General features: G+C 40.2%; 1 long non-coding RNA gene across 1 annotated transcript; it reads left to right on the top strand.

Moving 5' to 3' along the window:
- The first annotated feature begins 3,056 nt into the window (after positions 1 to 3,056).
- LOC123728956 (uncharacterized) lies at positions 3,057 to 7,007 on the top strand. The gene is made up of 3 exons (XR_006760643.1): positions 3,057 to 3,353; positions 3,480 to 3,602; positions 3,896 to 7,007. It is a non-coding gene; the product is annotated as an uncharacterized lncRNA (long non-coding RNA).
- The last annotated feature ends 907 nt before the right edge of the window (positions 7,008 to 7,914 follow it).

Genomic DNA, 7,914 nt, shown 5'->3' with positions numbered 1-7,914 from the left:
TTATAATGCTGTTACCTCACACCTAAACTCATGTCATTTCCCTTTATAATGCTGTTACCTCACACCTAAACTCATGTCATTTCCCTTTATAATGCTGTTACCTCACACCTAAACTCATGTCATTTCCCTTTATAATGCTGTTACCTCACACCTAAACTCATGTCATTTCCCGTTATAATGCTCTTACCTCACACCTAAACTCATGTCATTTCCCTTTATAATGCTTTTACCCCACACCTAAACTCATGTCATTTCCCTTTATAATGCTGTTACGCCACACCTAAACTCATGTCATTTCCCTTTATAATGCTGTTACACCACACCTAAACTCATGTCATTTCCCTTTATAATGCTGTTACGCCACACCTAAACTCATGTCATTTCCCTTTATAATGCTGTTACCCCACACCTAAACACATGTCATTTCCCTTTATAATGCTGTTACGCCACACCTAAACTCATGTCATTTCCCTTTATAATGCTGTTACGCCACACCTAAACTCATGTCATTTCCCTTTATAATGCTGTTACCCCACACCTAAACACATGTCATTTCCCTTGATAATGCTGTTACCTCACACCTAAACTCATGTCATTTCCCTTTATAATGCTGTTACCCCACACCTAAACACATGTCATTTCCCTTGATAATGCTGTTACCTCACACCTAAACTCATGTCATTTCCCTTTATAATGCTGTTACCTCACACCTAAACTCATGTCATTTCCCTTTAAAATGCGTGTTACCAAGCAACTAAACTCATGTCATTTCCCTTTATAATGCTGTTACCCCACACCTAAACTCATGTCATTTCCCTTTAAAATGCGTGTTACCAAGCAACTAAACTCATGTCATTTCCCTTTATAATGCTGTTACCCCACACCTAATCTCATGTCATTTCCCTTTATAATGCTGTTACACCACACCTAAACTCATGTCATTTCCCTTTATAATGCTGTTACCCCACACCGAAACTCATGTCATTTCCCTTTATAATGCTGTTATGCCACACCTAAACTCATGTCATTTCCCTTTATTATGCTGTTACCCCACACCTAAACTCATGCTCATGTCATTTCCCTTTATTATGCTGTTACCCCACACCTAAACTCATGTAATTTCCCTTTATAATGCTGTTACCTCACACCTAAACTCATGTCATTTCCCTTTATAATGCTGTTACCTCACTCCTAAACTCATGTCATTTCCCTTTATAATGCTGTTACGCCACACCTAAACTCATGTCATTTCCCTTTATAATGCTGTTACGCCACACCTAAACTCATGTCATTTCCCTTTATAATGCTGTTACCCCACACCTAATCTCATGTCATTTCCCTTTATAATGCTGTTACCTCACACCTAAACTCATGTCATTTCCCTTTATAATGCTATTACCTCACACCTAAACTCATGTCATTTCCCTTTATAATGCTGTTACACCACAGCTAAACTCATGTCATTTCCCTTTATAATGCTGTTACACCACACCTAAACTCATGTCATTTCCCTTTATAATGCTGTTACCCCACACCTAAACTCATGTCATTTCCCTTTATAATGCTGTTACCCCACACCTAAACTCATGTCATTTCCCTTTATAATGCAGTTTTTTATTTCCATATGACTTACATTAGTTTATTTTGTTTCACTTTACAAGTGAACAAGCTTGCTTTGCAATCAGAAAGTTTATTTGAATGAACGTTTACATGTAAGCAAACATAACATTTCATGCAGGAAAAATGTAAATGGACAATGTTTCCTAACAGAAGTCATAAGAATGACTCTGAAAAGAGTGACATTTTATCTAATGTAATTTTGACAGAATTTGTATAATCTTAGTAAAATTTCTATAAAGGTCTATATAATGTATGACTTCTGCAGTTAACCGAAGGCTGTTTTTCAACAAGGTCAAGATTGTAAAAGACATTGTTCCGTATCCTAGCAACAATGTGATGAAGCACGTATCTTAGGCAACAGGATCATAAAAGAATGGGCTGCCATTGGATAATTCATCCTTGGATACGTCGTGTGGGGCACATTCTTTTAAAAGTCTGCAATTACACCACAATGTCTATATCGTTCACATTTCTGTGAGCCTTTGCAAGAGTTTTGAGTATGGCATCATATCTTGTGCACCTTATCGCTTTAATCCATCTTCCAAACAAAAAAACGATTCAAAATCTGAGATTGATGAATCGACCAACTCTTCAGGGAAGCGTTTTTTTGGGGGGGATGGATGCAGTGTGTGATCCAAACGTCTGTTTCAGACATTTCTTTCGGGACAAACTATTTTCCTCCTGCTTGCCGTTCCGAAACAATACCTGGAATCGTAAATTAAGTCAATGACAGTCTGTTATTCTCTACAGTGAGTGATTCATGTTCGACCATGGATCAGGAGCTATTTTTCTAGGCGAGGAACAGAAACAGAATAGAAACAGAGAAAATAACTCAATGTCTTTCCCAAACCTACGGCAGATAGTGGTTCAGGATATTCAAGAAACCCATGAAAACGATGAAACTGCTCTTTCGATCTGATACTAAAGACTTTTACAGACAGATCAACACCCCAGCACTGCAGTAGGGTTATTAGCATTGTAACAAAGTTAGGCCCTTGGTTAAATACCCATTCACTTTAAACATTTTTGAAGGCTCTTCTCAAGTGGCACACCCAACACACTTTGTGTCATGACTTCCGCCGAAGTCGGTTCCTCTCCTTGTTCGGGCGGTGTTCGGCGGTCGACGTCACCGGTCTTCTAGCCATCGCCGATCCACTTTTCATTTTCCATTTGTTTTGTCTTGTTTTCCCACACACCTGGTTCATATTTCCCTCATTACTTGTCGTGTATTTAACCCTCTGTTCCCCCCATGTCTGTGTGTGAAATTGTTTATTGTTGAGGTTGGCACGCTTCTGGCTGGTTTGCGCCGGGTTTTGTTTTATACCCGTGCTTTGTGGCAGCCTGTACTTTGTACAGCCTGTACTTTTGTACTTTGTGCTGCCTCACTTGTTCGTTGGGCATTTGTTTTGTGACGCGGTTGCATTCTGTGCAAATGATTTCCTAAGTAAAGTGCATTGTCCACTCATCTCTGCTCTCCTGCGCCTGACTTCTATGCACCGGCTACACTCACCCCTTGACACTTTGACCTCTTCCATCCTTATGTAATGCCTGGTCTTGGTTCAGATGGGTGATCTTTCGCCTCACACCAACACTTTTTAATGCAGCTGAACTAGGAGCGGAGGACAAGGCTAACTGGATGCTCTCCCGATGCCAAGGAGGGATGACAGTAGATGACTATAATCTTGAAGACACCGGATGAACGAGGACATTTGTGAAAGCTGGATTTGAACCAGGTACTGCAGTGACACCACTTGCACTGAGATGCAGTGTCTTAGACCACCGTGTCACTCCAGGAGTGTCACTGGGAATGAGGTTTAGATAAATGTGTGTGCAGCTAAGACAATACCTGTCATTCTCAGGTAGAGGTGGACAGTGTTGGATGATATGATGGTCAAGGCTACAGATGAGTAATATAATGGTCCTGCTACATGTCACCGGCTGGCTCATAGCCTGTGGCAAAAATGAGGGGACATCAACAACAGGTATAGGCCAATCAAAATGTTCTTTATTGTAAACAAAAACTATTAACTTTAAACAAAGAAAAAGGAATGAGGTGTGGAAATGTCATAATGTAGGATGTATGTAAGGTGCATGGATGCATGAATCTGTGTGTGGGAACATGACAGAGTGGAAACTAAATAAACCTACAAAGGAACAAACAAAACAGGATCATACCTGGAGGAGCAGAGAGAGAGAGAGTGGTTAGTGAAGCAGCAGGTTTAAATACCCTGAGCCCAGGTGGCTCCAATCACTAACGACCCTCTTCTGCCTGCAGGAGGAACCGCCCCTGCACTGCAGAGGAGGAGCCGTGACATACACGACAGCCAGTGAGCGTTGAGGGAATGCTTCCTTTGAAATCAATGAAAGTTGCTATACTGCTCGCGTTGTGTCGTGTCCAAAGCAGCATCCAAGCTCAAGAATCGCCGAGGTTCAATTCTCGATGTGAATGGAAAAAATGAGATGTGTAGCAGGTAGAACATCACATTGATGGTGACTTGTGGTGTAGCTGAAATGTTAGGTAAAGCATCTGTCCAACTTCGCATGCGCACACACACACACACACACACAATGCTAGGCGATGTTTCATTGTGTTTAAATCCCCCTCCTTAACCACCATTCAACAAGTGTGTCAGACTCATATTAGCCTCCATTATCCCTACTTTAATTCAAGGCCTAAATACAGGTGTTATATTAGCCTTTATTATCCCTACTTTAATTCAAGGCCTAAATCCATTATCCCTACTTTAATTCAAGTCCTAAATACAGGTGTTATATTAGCCTTCATTATCCCTACTTTAATTCAAGGCCTAAATACAGGTGTTCCAACTCATCTGAAAGCCCTCTAAATCACCTGTCAAGTCAGGCATTCAACAGGCACCTTATTAGATCGAGAGCACGTTGAACACTTCTCTTTTATCTCTGGAGTCCAGGGTTTGTTATTGTTCTGACTCGTGTGTGTGTGTGAGCAGCCAGTTAAGGTGGGATGGGGGTGAGGGGGTTCCTCCAAAGGTTTAGATTACTTTCTGCAGGAAGGGAGACAGGGGGCGTACATACATTTTCTCTTAGCTCACCTCCTCCCTGAACTAGACCTTGATTTTATTCAAAATGGCAGCCAAAAGAATAGAGAATGTGTAAGCGCTAAGCAAGGGCATCTTTGGAATTCCAGTCTCAGCTCAAGGATAACATGCAGATATAAGATCAGCACTGGTGTAGAATGTCACCAAATAGATATTTTATTCATTTATAATAACACACTGTTTTAGGATTTGAGGATTCCCAAGCATGTCTTGTACAGAAACCTTAAATAAGTATGGGCAGACCCAGTATGGGCAGACCCAGCACTGAATCACTTCTGTTATACTGTAACCTAGTAGGCCAAGCTATGACCAAGTCCTGTTTTTTTATTTGTTTTATTTTTTATTTAACCTTTATTTAACTGGGTGAGACAGTTAAGAACAATTTGTTATTTACAATGACGGCCTACCAAAAGGCCTCCTGTTTCAATGACGTTGACTCGGGAAACACTGCTGACCTCCACAGTTCGATGCCAAGTTGACATCAAAAATATAACATAGTGCCGTGATTTTCTCTATTTTTGCAAATATTCTTTACAATGAAAGTAATCAGATCTTCAACCAAAACATAATATTAGATAAAGGGCCTGACATTCTCCTTTAGAATTCTCTGATACAGAGCAAGATTCATGATTCGTTCAATGATGGCAAGTCATCCAGGTCCTGAGGAAACAAAACACACACATTTCAGGGATCTTTTATTTCAGCTCATAACAAATAGGACCAACACTTTACATGTTGCGTTTATAGACAATGATCCTAAACACACAACCAAGTCTACACTCTAAAAAGAAAAAGTTCCTTGAGAATCCTTTAAGGGTTCTTCAAATTAAAACTGTGCAGGAACACCTATAAATTCTTCAAAGAACTCATTTTAATGGATCCTCGAATAACCTTTTGAAGAACCTTTTGGGGTTCGTTTTTGAACTACCTCCCCTCCCCCTACTATTAATAATAATAATATGCATAAAAATAACAACAATAACACTATATTTTAGTTCTGTGTTTATTATGATTTTAGTGGCAAAGCAGAATAAAAAAAATTGAAATATGAGGTAAACTCTCAGCAGAGCCCCAAGTCCACTGGGTATATCCTCTGGTGTTGTGATGTTAATGTGTTGATGTTCCCCATATCCATAGTCAGAATGATTTTGCAGTGCATGGTGATCTTACACATTTCCTGATATATTCATCAGAGGTGTTTTAGAAAGATTTGCACAAATATGAAAAGATAGATGGTATCATTATAAAACAATATCAATTTAGATCATACAAGGGACAAACCTTACCTTAAATTGAGATCTTTACATTTAAGTGGCTGCACTTGCTGTCTTTTCAAATTCAAATGTTTCAGTTGGGCAGTTAGGTTCCTGCAAGAACCCCCACCAACTAAGGAGGTTCTTCGATGAACCCCACCTCCTATGGGGTTCTTGGTGGCCATTTTCAGTTCCAAGAACCCTAAGGTTCTTCAAAGAACTTTGAGGATCTTAGAAGAACCCTTGTTGAACCCCTAATTCTTCGTGTGCGTGTTAGAATAGCTGAAAAGCAACACATTTAAAGTTTCGGAATGGCCTAATCAAAATCCAGATGTAAACCGGAATGAGATGTGTCAGGACCTGAAACAAGCAGTTCATGCTCGATAACCCACAGATGTCGTTGAGTTAAAGCAGGTCTGCATGGAAGAGTGGGCCAAAATTCCTCCACAGCCACTTGAGACTGATCAACAACTACAGGAAGTATTTGGTTGGAGTCATTTCAGCTAAAGGAGGCACAACCAGTGATTGAGTGTAAAGGGGAAATGAGTTTTTCACACAGGGGCATTGGGTGCTGCATTACTTTGTTTATTCAACAATTATAAACCATTTCTATGGGCTGGATCAGCTTTAGTATTGCTGACAGATTGGAGCTTCCATCAACGTAATTGTCTGCATCACTTCCAATCCCCCATATATTTTTTTTGCACACACACACACATTTAAAAAAATATATATTTTCCTTTATTACTTTCTAACTCTACCACCCCTCCCCCTAATGGAGTAAACTAGTGAACAACAACACTTAGGCTTGACCGAGCTGACACCCTTTCGCAGGTGAACAGTGTTTCCTCCGACACAATGGTGCGGCTGGCTTCCGGGTTTAAGGAGCGAGGTTAGGCTGGTCATGTTTTGGAGAATGCATGACTCCGCCTTCGCCTCTCCCAAGCCCGTTGGGGAGTTTCAGCGATGAGAAATGATCGAAAAGTGGGGTGAAAAAGGGGGGTAAAATACCCCCAAAAATTACAAAACCAATGGGGGTTTGGCACTCTCCCAAAGGTTTAAACATATAACAGCAAAGGTCCACAGAACAAAAAAAGAGACAGTCCAACTGTAGTGGCCGTCGTCAGAATTAGACCAAGGTGCAGCGGAGGATGTGTTCATCATTAGAATTTTAATTGAAAAAAGAGAACACTTGACAAAAATAAACCAAAGACGAAAGCAAAACAGTCCTGTCAGGAAAACACACTAACAGAAGACAATCACCCACAAAACCCAAAGGAAAAACAGGCTACTTATGTGTGACTCCCAATCAGCAACAACGAACTACAGCTGTGCCTGATTGGGAGCCACACACGGCCAAACCAAAGAAACAAACCAACATAGAAAAATAAACATAGAACGCCCACCCAATGTAATACCCTGGCCTAACCAAAATAAAGAACAAAAAAACCCTCTCTATGGCCAGGGCGTTACACCAACCCTACCACCAGACCTGGGATCAAAAAACTATTTATAATATCTCAATTACTTTCACATACATTCAAAGGAAGTATTCAGATAGATTTTATTTTAAAAAGACACGTAGTTGAATATGTTGATGTTTTGGAAGTACACTTGGTGAGTATTAGGAAAAACTAAATTACACTGACTCAAATACACTCCTATGCATTTAACCCAGGTATTTGAAAATAGTACTTGAACATACTGTTAAATACAATTTGGCAGACTATTTGGTTTTTACAAATAACCATTCAAATACTCAAAAAAAGTACTTGTTTTGGACTGTGTATTTGAAAATACTGAAATACACAGAAAAAGTATTTTAAATACCAGATACGCAAATACACATGGTCTGCCCACCACCTATCTGGAACATTCGGAAAAGAGACAGGCGGGGCGAGGATATCGTCATGGCGACGAGGATGGATGACCTCTACTTTCCCCGGTAACCACATCTCTTCCCC

The sequence above is a fragment of the Salmo salar genome, chromosome ssa19 (genome assembly GCF_905237065.1).
Source record: "Salmo salar chromosome ssa19, Ssal_v3.1, whole genome shotgun sequence".
In the NCBI taxonomy this organism is placed as follows: domain Eukaryota; kingdom Metazoa; phylum Chordata; class Actinopteri; order Salmoniformes; family Salmonidae; genus Salmo; species Salmo salar.
This window is presented reverse-complemented; position numbering and strand designations above follow the sequence as displayed.